The sequence below is a fragment of the Tursiops truncatus genome, chromosome 1 (genome assembly GCF_011762595.2).
Source record: "Tursiops truncatus isolate mTurTru1 chromosome 1, mTurTru1.mat.Y, whole genome shotgun sequence".
NCBI classification, from domain to species: domain Eukaryota; kingdom Metazoa; phylum Chordata; class Mammalia; order Artiodactyla; family Delphinidae; genus Tursiops; species Tursiops truncatus.
Window position 1 is genome coordinate 122,792,225 of NC_047034.1, and position 13,776 is coordinate 122,806,000.

At 38.2% G+C, this 13,776-nt stretch overlaps 1 long non-coding RNA gene across 3 annotated transcripts in view; it reads right to left on the minus strand.

Moving 5' to 3' along the window:
• Positions 1 to 13,752, minus strand: part of LOC109547422 (uncharacterized) — a 243,337-nt gene extending 229,585 nt beyond the window's left edge. For all 3 annotated transcript variants that reach the window (XR_002173222.3, XR_012324279.1, XR_004528532.2), the window contains exons 1-2: positions 13,342 to 13,752; positions 12,068 to 12,165 (exon numbers count right to left, since the gene is read on the minus strand). This is a non-coding gene — a long non-coding RNA (uncharacterized lncRNA). The remainder of the gene's footprint in view (positions 1 to 12,067; positions 12,166 to 13,341) is intronic.
• Between the last annotated feature and the right edge of the window lie 24 nt (positions 13,753 to 13,776).

Here is a 13,776-nt window from a genome sequence, read left to right on the forward strand (position 1 = left end):
TCAAATGTCCATTACTAATCTAGCCTAAACTGCCTTTCACACCAGTGTCAGAGATAGCTTTTCAAAAATACAAATCATATCACATCATTGTCTTCACTTTCAAATTTTTTCAATTGTTCATTTCCCACAAAAGTAACGCCAAACTAAAAAAAAAAAAAGTAATGCCAAACTGTTTAGAATCTTATATTTGCCATCTTTCCCTGATTTACCTTTACAGTCTAACTGTACATCATTTCTCACCATTCCCTAGATTTTACACTGTCATTCTCCAAACATACTCTTCTGCCTTCATGTCTATTTCCTTTCCTACATCCTCAGTCCTCACTTCTCCTCTGAGAATTCTTGCTCAGGCTCAAATATGATTCCCTCTGTGTTGTCTTCTCAGAACCCCCAAGGACATAGATTGCTCCCTCATCTGTTTTCCCATAGGACTGTATACAAACCTGTCATAGCCTTTATCACACTACAATATAGCTATTAATTTATTTGTCTATCTGTCCAGCTATACTCTGATCTCCTCCTCAGAGACAGGAATAGTGAAATATTTATTATGGCATTACCAGTCTCTAACATAGTTCCTGGAATATACCAGTACATGTGAGACGCTTGATAAGTTGTTGAGAGAATGGATGAACGAATGAATGAACCATGAAACTATGTAGCCTGAATGGTTCTGGCTCTACATTATTTAAATATGAATTAAATCCAAATAGTTCCAGTACATAAAAAGAGAAAATCCTGAAACTTAGGCACTAATTTGAAATACATGATCTACAAGTATTTTTCCCAACTCCAAAATTCTGTGATATTATCATAAACTGAGCTAAAGCTTTTCTCCAGGCAAGTAGGATTAAAATTTTGTCTGGGACACACAAATTTGTAGAATGAGGTCTAGTGAGTTGTTTAGGGTGTGTTTCTAATTAATTCTATCATATCACCTTTAATAAATTATGTTTTGTGAAGTTTATACTTTTCAATTTAGCAAAGTTGAATTATCCACAATAGCTGATCTTTCAAAATGATAACATAGGGAAGAAAGTGTTTTTTCCTAAAATCTTGTCAGTTTGAGTGACATGTGAGTACCCAGCACTAAGCATCTGTTAGGGGAAATCTTATTGTTCTGTGTCTGTCACTAGAAAATTGCAACAAACGTTGCAAGACCTACACACTGAAAATGTTATGATGTGTTTTTAAAACTGCTTTCCACAGAAGGTCCTTTATTTTATTAGAAAATTATAAGCAAACAAGTCTTGTTTAATGGCTTTCAAAATATAAGCAAATTTCATGTCAAAATTGTTTTACTCCCAACTGCTTACTTGTGTGAGAAATCTGTCAAGCCCTGGTGCCCAAGAAAATAGGGTACCATGGCAGAAGATTTTTTGCTGAAGGAAATAATGTATGCTCAATTAAACCAATACAGTGTGTGTAATGGTCTGATTCAATCTTAGGAAGAACTGTCAGCTTTCTGTTCTGGGATCAGAATTTTCCTAATGCCTGGACTTTTGGTGAATTCTATGTAACAAGTGACACAGTCTTGAGCTTGTATCTCAGAGAAACTTGGGCTCTTATTTTTTCTCCTTTCAATACTCAAATATTCTTGGGAATTTTACCTTTCTTCCTGATATCCTCTCTGTCTCTACTCCTTTTCCATACTGCTTTTAACTTGCTAAATATTTTAACAATTAAATATTCAGCCAGTTTTTCAGGGGAATCAACGGTTGGTTGTGGTGTTATTTTATTTGAGAGTCATTCCCAAGTGCTTAAGCTCTTCGAATATCAAAAAATGTGTGCTTCAAAATGAATAGATGCTAATAAAATATGGTGAAAAAAATCTTCGAGCACCCCAATGTCCCCTTATAGTCTATGCTATTTAACAAGTTTACACCAATCTGTTTCTGTAAGCAAAGATCACTAACAGAACTTTCCCCCCAAAAAGATGACAATATATAACACTTAAGATGCATGTTTTTCTAGATAGTCTTTAAAAAAGATGATTTCTAAACATAACATAATAATATTTTATGTTCCTAAACTGCCATCTACTGTGCTTGTTCACCCAGTACACAATACCATCTTTTACAGGCTTGTCTTTTCCAATGAATATGTGAATTTATCCCCCAGCTATTTCTTGACATTCTTTCTTTCCCTTGTTCTAGTCATGTGTACTCCTTAAAGACCAGGAAAAAAATTATTTCAACTAATTATAGTCCTACCAAAGCCTTTCACATCATTTAAGACTCTGATTATACACAGTGCCATGAAGACGTGTCAGTTTGAGACAAGAAGAGGTTTAGAGAGGTTTACACTTTGCAGAGTGCCACCTGTCTCCAAAGGGCACAGTCATTAAGAAGCTCCAGGTGCACGTTGTGGGAGCAAAACAGCATAATGAAGTCCTTTGCCTCCTTGTGCACCTTCTGATTAATAACATTCCCCTTCAGTTGTAGCGGATTGTGCACCATGTTCGCTGCAAGAAACCTGGAATACCAGTCTATTTTTCTATCTTTCTCTAAATAGAATAAATTGCCATTTATCTATGACACGAATCAGAAGAATATACAAAATAGGGTATTTCTGACACAATCTACTTTTATAAGAGCAGCTAATAAGCCAACTGAATGATATTTATCAATAAGCAACATTTAATATGTATCACTGATCGAATTCTACCTAATCCTTTTTATCCTATATCCACACACGTAGAAATATAATTGATATCTATACTGATAACCCAAAGGCATTGTAAAATTCCAAGTTGCTTCATGAATCATAGAAATGGGAAAGAAAACTGACATTTATCAAATGCCTATTATTTACTAGACATTTTCACTAGCACTGTCACATTTTATCCACATAGCAGCCTGGTCAGGTAAATACTGTTATCCTCATTTTCATGATTGAATGGGATTGAGGCTCAGAGAGATAATAAGAACCAACACTTATTGACTGCTTACTATTTTCCTGGCATTGTGTTTATTAATTTAAAGGTATTGCCTCAATTAATCCTCAGACCCACATTGTGGAGTAGATGCTATCATTATTCTCCTTTATTAGGGGTGACTCAGAGAAGTTAAATAACTTGCCCAAGATCACACAAATAATATGTAGTAAAGGCAAGATCTGAACCCAGGCAAACTGTTTCCAATGCCTGTACCATTAACACCAACATTATGTGTGTGACTGTACTTTAACATTAAATGAGTTATATTATTATTTTGTTTTTGAAAATTGGGAATACATGTTTGGTACACGTGGTAACATTCAACTAATCTAACTCCCCTACTAATAGCTATTAATACTTGTTCCTTATTATGCATTTATCATCAAGCATTTTACATGCGTCATCTTGTTTGAAATTCACACACATATGTAATATTATCCCCATCTGACTCTGATAAAACTGAAGTTTGGAGAATAACAATATGAATAATCACAGCAGACACTTACATGGCACTTACAATGTGCTAGACATTCTTCTCTCAAAGAGTTTAAAATATAGTACTTATTTAATTCTGACAACAAAAAAATGATGTATTATTATTTTTACTATACAGATGAGGAAACTGAGAGGTAGCATTTTGACCTTTACTGTGAAAGTGAAGAATTGGTCCCGCTATGTTTTTTAAAATTACCTCTCCCGTATCCACCCCCACCCAGGTCAGGGAGGGGAAACCATTGGTGCAGGGCCAGTTTTGTCAGCAGAGCAGAAATTCCAGTCCCAAAAGCAAATGATTTTAACCATTACTCTAAACTGTGGAACAATTTAAAGTAGTCATTCCTTGTTTATTGCAGCAAATGTTAGCAACATACCTTAACTATAATAGCATTCATCACAATCAAACATTTTTTTGCATACCCAGTAATATAAATTATGCACATTTGGTATGGAGTGGGAGGGAATCAAGCCTGCACAATTTCACACTGGTCAGGCTTGTGCATAGTTTCAATGAGGGCAAAAATAAAATTCCTTTCTTCATGTGTTCTACAAATATTGAGCGCTATGTTCCAGGTACTGACGTTAAAGAAATAAATAAGATTTATTCACTATCTATGAGGAATTTGGGATATATAAAACAAGTAGGTAATTACAACCTGAAGGGATAGTTGCTAAAATAGAGTTTTGCTTTCTAAGCCAAAGCCAAAGCCACAAACCACTATGTGTTACCTTGCCACAAAGCCCCAAAAGAGGTTACACACAGGATAGAGCTGGCAGAAGAAGAGGAAGGTAGAAGAGCATTCCTCCATACTGATAGGGTAAGACGGTTAAAAATACTGTTATAAAATGGTATAGATGACCGGTTTGCAGGGCAGAAATAGAGACACAAATGTAGAGAACAAACGTATGGACGCCAAGGGGTGAAGGTAGTGGGGTAGTGGGGTGGTGGTGGTGGTGGTGGGATGAACTGGGAGATTGGGATTGACATGTATACACTAATATGTATAAAATAGATAACTAATGAGAACCTGCTATATAAAAAAATAAATACAATAAAATTCAAAAAAAAATACTGTTATAACAGTTGCAATCATATTTAAAGTTCCAATAATATTTATGTGTGAACAACTAGAGGTAGAATTAACTTTCTCTCCCCATCCCTTACCCACCCCCCCACCCCCAGCCCCAGCCCCCTTTAATTCCCTCCATCTATCAGCTCTCATTGTCTCTCCTTGACTTCTTTTTGTGAGTGGGTTCTCTCTCTACATTGGTTCTCACACTCCCATTTACCAGCTTAGAAACTCAAATGGAGAGAGAACTTCTCTCTCCCAACATTCCTAATCAAATCCTAGATAATAATTCTGACTGGTCTTTCCTGATTCACATATTCATTCTTCAACCAATCACCATGACCAGGCAAGCTAACACACAGAATTGGATTATCAAATCAGACTCACAGAAATCAGAGATTTTTACCTAGCATCAAGCTTTACTAAAAATTCCAAGAGTACAGGCAGTCAAGAGACAAAGATAAAGCAGTGAAAGCTCTGGGACGTTCTTGCCAGGTCCTTCCTATCCACTAGCCCAGAATAATAGACAAGACCTGTGTGAAGCTTTGCAGATTGTTACTTCACAGAGTGAAGCATGTAATTTCTAAAACATCTCCATTTTATACCTCAGAGAGTTGTATAGCTTACATGACATTCTCTTGGGAGGCCATGTCCCATAAATCAATAGATTCCAGATCTACTTACTGTAAGCAATCCTTACCAAGGGAGAGCCTACTCAGGGCATTCTGCAGATAAGGCTCCTCCTCCTGCCTAAAATCATTACTCTATTTACCTGGAAGTCCAGTTGAGGAGATTAGACCAGATCACCTCCCTTCTTTGCTTTTTCCTAGTGCTATCTCTCAGGTAAAGTAAGGGAATGTCACAGGCCAGCTACTTTACTTCTTCCTCCCCTTCAGGAGACCGGGCATTCTGATTGGATGGCCTGGGACAAGAATCCCACACTGGGCTTGGGGTTAAGGGGAGCACCATGATTGACCTTCCCCCACAGAAGCACCTGGAGTATGAGATTGCAACAGAAAAGCACATTAAGCAGATATAAACTGTGACTGCTTTGGTGCTGTCTACTATCTGTCCAGGTAACAGACTTTCAAGATTTCTAGCAATGTACAACTTTCCTGTTCCAAAACTTTATTTTTCTCTCGATTCTAGCTGTGAAAAACTCTCCAGTTATGTCCTGTAGCTCACTGAATGAAGGCAAAAGAACAAGTAGTGACAGCAAAGAATAGGAAGCACTAGACCCAATCTTGTGGTCTATGGGAAAGTCAAAGAAATGCCTAATAAAGCCTCACAAGGAATCTTACAAAGAGTATCTCAAGCAAGTATTTTCCATCCAATTCTCTTAATGTCCTCACATCCATTTGCCTACAGAAATTCTAATACAGCAACTGAATTTCTTTAACCTTAGGCAGGGGGCACCAACAGCTACCCTACTGACCTAATACTCCAACAGGCATTTTTTGTTTGGCTAAAACAGTATTTATTTTTAGGTTAAACTGGAATGTCTCTGAATAGTCTGTCACAGTCTCTTTCACTACCTAGTGTCTTACATGGGCCTGCTCTACTCATTTATGCTACTGCCTTGTCCCTGTAAACATTTGAGGTTTTTGAGCCATGGTTTAAGGTCCTGACTTCGCTAAACTGAAAATTCCTTTGAAAAGAATGTATACTTAAATTGTTTTTAGTTATTTACATGAGTGTAATGCCCATAATACTAATTATGCCCATACTACACTTACAACACTACTTCCTATCTCTTTACACATCTGTATTCATTTGTAGTCTGTGAGTTCCTTAAAGAGGCTGTGATATCGTCCTCTTTGTAGCTACATCTAGCCTTGCCTTGTTGAGTGAATGAATAAATTAATGAATGAATATACTGTAAGCATCAAGCATCCCATTCCTCCTGTGACATGGGACACCTGTGAAGTCCTGTGTCAGCTAAAACACCTTTGTCATAGATTGATGGCAGACTTTTAACAAATTTTTATTCTGATATGATTTTTTCCCACAAATTTGCATGTAATCTCAGTAATTACCCACTTTTTTTTTTAAACACACGTGGTCTAGAAAGTACTGCATTAAACTTGCAACTGACACCTTATACTTGCTTTTCCTTTCAGCCTCCAGCAGGGCCAGCCTCCTTGACCTAATTAGATTTTCCACTCCCACATGGCTAGTAAATACTATAATTAATTTATAAAGGACTCTGAAACACCAGCTGGTAATAATTTCCTATCGCACAGAACAAAAAGAGTATTTAAATTGTAGGATATCTGTGAAATGTATATGTGTGTATACTTACATCTTTTAATCCACTGAATTTCCAGGAATATCAAATTGTAAAGTGTACTAAGTAAACAGTGTTTAATAATTTCTTGTCATTTCTTTCAGCACATTAATTTTAAATTGTAGAAAGAAATCTGTGCGACAAAAATTCTTAGAGACGTATGTTTGGGGTATGTGAGATTTGCATGTCTATGAATATTCACACACATCCCAAGCACTATAATAAACTATGTTGTTCTTAAACGAATGTGAAGGAGAAAAAGGTGGACAGTTAGTTTAAGGATTTCTCAATGCCTTGAGATAGTGACAAGTGTAGTGACCATCTGCTGGAGTATTTGCCTATTCAAGAGCTATGGTAGGCAGAATTTTTAAGATGGCTCCTAAGATTCTTGCTCCCTGGTACACATGCCCTGTATTATACCCTCCCTTTGAGAGTGGGCAGGACATGTTAATGTGATGGGATGTCACTCCTTTAATTAGGTATACTATAGAGCAAAGGTGATGGAATCATTTCTCCCAAGATTACATTATGTTATACAAGACTACATTTGTGGTGATGGTTGCAATAGTAATGGTAGTAGCAGGAACAGCAGGAACAGACTGTAAAGAAATTCTCCTGCGGGCTTTGGTAAAGTAAGCTCCATGTTGCAAGAGGGCTGTGTGATCAGGGCCTGAGGGCAATCTCTGAGAGCTGAGAGAAAATCCTGGCTGACATCTAGCAAGAAGCCAGGGACCCCAGTCCTCTAGCCACTAGGAACTAAATTTTATCAACAACCTGAATGAGTTTGGGAGATGACCCTTAGCCTCAGATGAAACTGCACCCCCATCTGATAACTTGATTACTATCTGGTGAGACCCTAAGCAAAAATAAGCCATACTCAGACTTCTGACCAACAGAAACTGACAGATAATGAACTGTGTTGCTTTAAGCTGCTAAATTTGTAATCTGTTAACACAGCACTAGAAAGCTGATATGAAAACCAACTGCCACCCCACAGGTGCAAGTCCCAGAGCTTCTCGGGGACCTGGTGGATCCCACGCACAGTGAGAGGCGGGTATTGTCGAGAGGGTCCTAAAAGGGAGAAACAGGGACTGAGGTCAATAAAATCCTGGTACAGATTTAGGGTGTCCTGCCCAGGAGGGCCTGCTAACCTGGCCAGTCCCCAGCAGACAACAGAACATTTCAGGGCTTCCATTTCCAGGACCCACACAAGACTAGGCTCTGCCTCCCAGGCCCTGCCAGATGGTCCCAGGCACCACAGAGGACTTAGAACATTTGGAGGAAGGTTCTCCAAAGTGTCCCCCACACCCCATCCCCCAGAGGTGTAGGGCTGGGTTAAATAGTCCCTACTGCTCAGGTCTAACGGTGGTAACTGCAACTGTCTGTCGTGGAACTAAGTAGCAGGGGAAACTGGTCGGTAAAAAGAAAATTATGTGTAAGCAGAGACAGCAACAAGAGAGGAGAAAGCATGCTGCTTGGATGCGAGATGACTTCTTTTAGTCTCCTTCTGAATCTGTGCTGTATTCTTGCCTTCCTATTCCATCAAATACCTTCTCTTTATAATATTAATTCCCTTCCCCCTTTCGTGATTTAAGCTATTTTATTTTTATTTTTGTTACTTGTAAGCATACAGAGCTCTAATACAATATTCAAAGCCAGATTCTTAAGTTTGTAGATTCGGAAACTCAAGTTTATCATTTCCACCAGGGCACATTATTAACCTCTTGGGGATCAATATGTTAAGAGGACCCATAAAAAACTAATATGCACCTCAGAATGTCAATTTATCAATCTATAAAGGGAGCTTTATCTAGAAAGAAAAACTTGTATGGAGAATTCACTCTGGGTATTTCACCATGGTAGGTTAAATGCACTCAGGAGAGGAAATTACTAATCACAGGGCTGTTTGGTGAGCATACACAGTTGTCCCCTGGTGCCCTCGGGGGTATTGGTTCCTGAACCCTAGGCATATACTAAAATTGGTGGATGCTCAAGTTCAATAGTTGGTCTTCCCATCCACATCCGCAGATTCAATCAACCTGGGTTGTGCAGTAGCGTGTTTATTGAAAAAAAAATTGTGTATAAGTAGACCCGTGCAGTCCAAATTCTTGTGTTCAAGGGTCAATGATAATTAGAAGAGAAAGAGTAGTCTTGAGGGATTTTTCTTTCAAGTTAGGATAATTGAAATTCCTTCTCTACTCTAGGAATATTTCTCTTTGAAAAATTAGTTGTAGTCCTTGAACTCAAATAGCTTTCTATTCTGGTCATTGCCAGATATATTCTTATATTTTGTCTACTGTTATCCTAGACTTATCTCAAGTCACCTTTCTGTTAACATATGATTCTCCCAGAAAAATTTTACTAACTATAGTTGATTAACTTTTGGAACTTTAACTGCATGTTATTCACCACCTCTGGCATCTATTACCTGTGAGCCTTTAGTTGAATAATAATAACCATTATTTATTGAGTTCTGTTTATCAGGCACCTAAGCTTTCTCACTTAATCCTTTTAGAAATTCTAAAATACTGATACTATTACCATTGTCTCTGTTTCCTAGATGAAGAAGCAAAATACAAATAGTTTAAATGATTTGCCTAAGCTCACATAGTTAGCAAGTAGTAGAGCTGAGATTTGAACCCAAGAAATCTGACTCCAGAGTCATCATATATTACACCTTATGGCCTTTCACAAGGTCCTTACAGTTTCTATACCTTGATTTCTTATCTGTAAAGAAAGTTAATAATATCCTTCCTAGGGGCTCCCCTGGCAGTCCAGTGGTTAGGATTCCATGCTTCCAAGGCGGGGGTGGGGTGGGGTCGGGGTGCATGTTCCATCCCTGGTCGGCTGGTCAGGGAACTAGGATCCCACAAGCCGTGCAGTGAGGCCAAAAAAAACTTTCCTAAAGACTGCTGGGAGTCTAAATGTGACAATGGATGTAAAGCTGTTAGCACACTACCAAATATACAGTAAACAGCTATTATTAAAATAATTCCCTCAGGAATATGGATTGGATTTGGGAGATTCCCGTTCACCTTAATATCACCAACACAAACCAGATTTCAGAGTGAGTTAATTCTATTTTCAGATGGCTGATCTAAACAATCACATGCTAATCCTTCCAACCTCAATTCCAAATGGTACTTTATTACCCAATTTCTAATTCTGAGTGCCTTCTGGAGGCCACAGCCAGCCAGCCCTCCATCTTGCAGACTGCACATATTGCTCTAAAGCTCAGTCACAACTTCACACACTCCCCAACTTTGCCTAGGGTAACTGCTGTCCTAGTGACCTAAGAAGTGACTTTCACTTTCCACAAATTCCCAGATTAAAATTAGAGAATTACTTGGTTATGAGTATTAAGTTCACAGATTTATTTATTTATTTAAATTCCTTGTTCTTCTGAGTAAGACCTACTTATTTCAAGAACAAACATTTTATGGTTGCTTGTTAAGTTATAATTCCAGATATTTTATAACACAAGGATTTATATATTATAATTTTTTTAAAAAATTCTGGTCAGTTAAAAAAGCATTATTTTAATATATTTCAATTGTAACTCATGCAGTGAAGTTAAGATTTGGAACTTTATAAAGTTATTTTTCATTGTTTTTGAATAGCAGATTTTTTTCCTGCATGTGTCTGAACATACAAGAACAAAATCTGCTTGATTTTTCTGTATTTTAAGAAAATTCTCTTAGTTTAGAAATGTAAACCTCAGAAGTTTGATCATTGCCACCTCAAACCTTCAGTTAACCGTAGAACTGAGAACATATCTTTTCTTAATAGCTTTGTAACACTTCTTAATATGAGTTATGGCGGATTCAACATCCCAACTGCAAGAAACCTCAATCGCCATTAGGGCCAGAAGGTATCCCTGTATCAATCATACTCGGAATGTCACAGGGTGGTCTGTGATCACTCCCTTTGCCCCTAAAGTTAGTACAATATTTAGCCAGGATCTACTGAATGAGAAGGATAGATGGGATATGGTGAAATGGGCAAATTTATTTATTTGTTTACACTTATTGAAGTTTTAAGAAAATGCCTAAATCATAAGTGCCACAGTTAAATGAATTTTTATAAAATGAATATACCTATGGAACCAAAACCCAGACCATGACAAAGAATATTACCAGAACTCCAAAAAGCTCATGTCCCCTTTCAGTCATTATCTCCTCCCCACTCCCTAGGGTAACCATCATCTTAGATTAGTCTGGCCTGCTTCTGAACTTCATGTAAATGGATCATATAGCATGTGCTAGTGTGTAATTGGCTTTTCCAATTCAATATGTGTGTGTATGTGTGTGTGTGTGTGTGTGTGTGTGAGAGAGAGAGAGAGAGAGAGTAACAGCCATACTCTTCAATGTAGTTGTGATTTGTTTATTGTCATTGCTGTATATAGAATTTCACTGTGTGAACATATAACAGTTTATTTACCCAGGCTACCATTCGTAAGTAATTAGGAACTTCTAGTTTGGGGCTATTATGAATAGTGCAGCGATGAACATTATTATACACATCTTTAGTGAACATATGTGCATTTCTGTGGGGAACATACTTGGGAGTCGAATCTTATGGTCATAGGGTATGCATATATTCAGACTTAAAAGATTCTGAGAAACATTTTCCAAAGTAAACGATCAACTGACACTTCCACTAGCAGTGTATAAGAATTCTAGTTGTTCGACACCCTCTCTAACACTTGGTATTGTCTAAATTTTTCATTTTAATCATTCTGATGGATGCATAGTGGTAATTTGTATTTCCTTGACTTACAGTGCCAGCCAAAATGGAGTAAGTCCACTACCGCCTATCTTTCCTACTGATTATAACTAAAAGTTCAGGGCAAAATACAAAAAGCAACTACCTGAGGACTCTAAAAAGTAAACAAAAGTAAACAGATTGGGGAGGAGAGTCAAAACTTAGTAAAATGCCCTGTGTGGTTTTTTTTCTACTTTCTCTCACATCTTTGACCTGAGGTCTGGCACCCAGTGAAACTGTGGTTTCACAAAGGAAGCAAAAACAGAAAGAAATCCCATATTTCTAGCCAGATGAATGGGGAAAGGGAGCTTCTGTGGGGGAATACTTGGCTTTTTTCCTCCTTTTTTCCCTCTGGGCATGACCTGAGAGTTAGGGCCTAGGCTTGGACAGCTACAACCCCAAGAAAAACCCCGTCTTTCTAGACAAGGAAACTAGGAACAGGAGCTTCTGCAGTCCAAAGAATTTGGAGGGAATTCATGTTCTGTTTTGTTTTGTTTTGCTCTTTTCTCTCACCTCTTTGCTCCAGTGTGGGCCCTAGTCAGATGCTGCAGCTATGGCACAAAGCTAAAACTCCAAGAGAAACCTCATATTTCTAGCAGGAAAAGGAGACTCTGCAAAACAAAGAATATGAGAGGAATATCAAAAAGGGGTGAGCTGGAGAAGGGAACTCCTTAATTCTATGTATGAATCCACATAAGTGCTCACACCTGAACTGACCATCTGCAGGGCAGACAAAAAGCTGCACAGCAAAAGATATGTTAACTGAACTACAATTTAAATTACTACCCAAGTTCCAAAATATTCCTGAGTGTTCTATGTATAGAACAGACTCAAAGAGCACAATAAAACCTTTGAAAACTGAACTGATATGGAACCAGCACCCACAAGTGAGACTCAACTTGAGATAGGAACCGAACTGAATTGACGGCCTACTAAAACAGAACAAAACAAAAATCAACATTCCCCAAAGACTTTTATCAAGACCCAGAGTCTATGCAACATAAAATCAAAATGTCTTGGAGAAAAATCACAATTACTCGGGAATTCCCTGGCAGTCCAGTGGTTAGGACTCTGCACTTTCACTGCCAAGGGCCTGAGTTCAATCCCTGGTTGGGAAACTAAGATCCCCAAAGATGCGCGGCAGAGGGGCAGGGGATCACAATTTCTCAATATATGAAGAACTGGAAAAATACGGTCAGCTTTTAAGGAAAAATCAACAGCTATCAACTGCTAGATAACCAAGATGTTAGCTACCAACTGCTAGATAACCAAGATGTTACAATTACCAAAGACTTCAAAGCAGTTACAATTAGAGTAGATGAAGACATTGTCTCTAGATATATGCTGTACTCTAGAAAAATTCTTGCATTTTTGTATCCGAATTAATGACAAAACCTGTGAACCAGAAGGGATAAACTGTCACACAAAGTAACATTACCAGTGTAGAGCAGTAAAATTAAGTACAGCTATATACAAATGTATGCAACAACCTAGGATGATTTAAAAGCACATTGCTGAACGAAAAAAAGTTGCAGACGATTACATAACAATAAACTATCCTTGTAAAGCTCAACCGTTTATCAAAGTTAACATACATGTACACAAACTGAATTTTTAAAAGCAAGGGAATAAACCCAAAATACACGAGAGTGTTACCTCTGGAGGAAAGCAAGGGAATGGAATGGGAAAAGACAGGTAATTTTAACAATACTGGCAATATCCTAGTTCCAAAATTGCTGGTTGGTTTCCACGTGTACAATGCTTATCTGGTATACCTATTTACGTACCCCCAAAAAATAAGTGTTTAAACGACATCCAGTGTCCATGGTGACAGAACAGAGTTCTCGAGCCTTTATTAAAATAACTTCTCCAGAAACACGAAGAGCTCATACACCTCACCCTCTTAATGCAGGAAGAGCAACCCGCCTTTGCCAGCAGATCACCGTCACTTCCGCCCCCGCCTCCCTAACTCCGCCCATCTGAGCAGAAGTACTTTCCTTTCGGGTCCTCCCGCCTGTAGGGGGCTCTCCGAGGCTTCTAGTGCCACGGAGGCCTCCTTCCTAGGCTGTCCCGGCGGCGCCTGTTAGTTTAGCTCAGAGAATTTATTTGCATTGTAAGTCTTTCGGCTAGGAAAAAATCTCACAGGCATCTTTTTATGGAAAATAACGTTCAAACTCAATCCAAGCCGAGTGTTCTCACTGTCAAACCCTGTCGCAGTGATG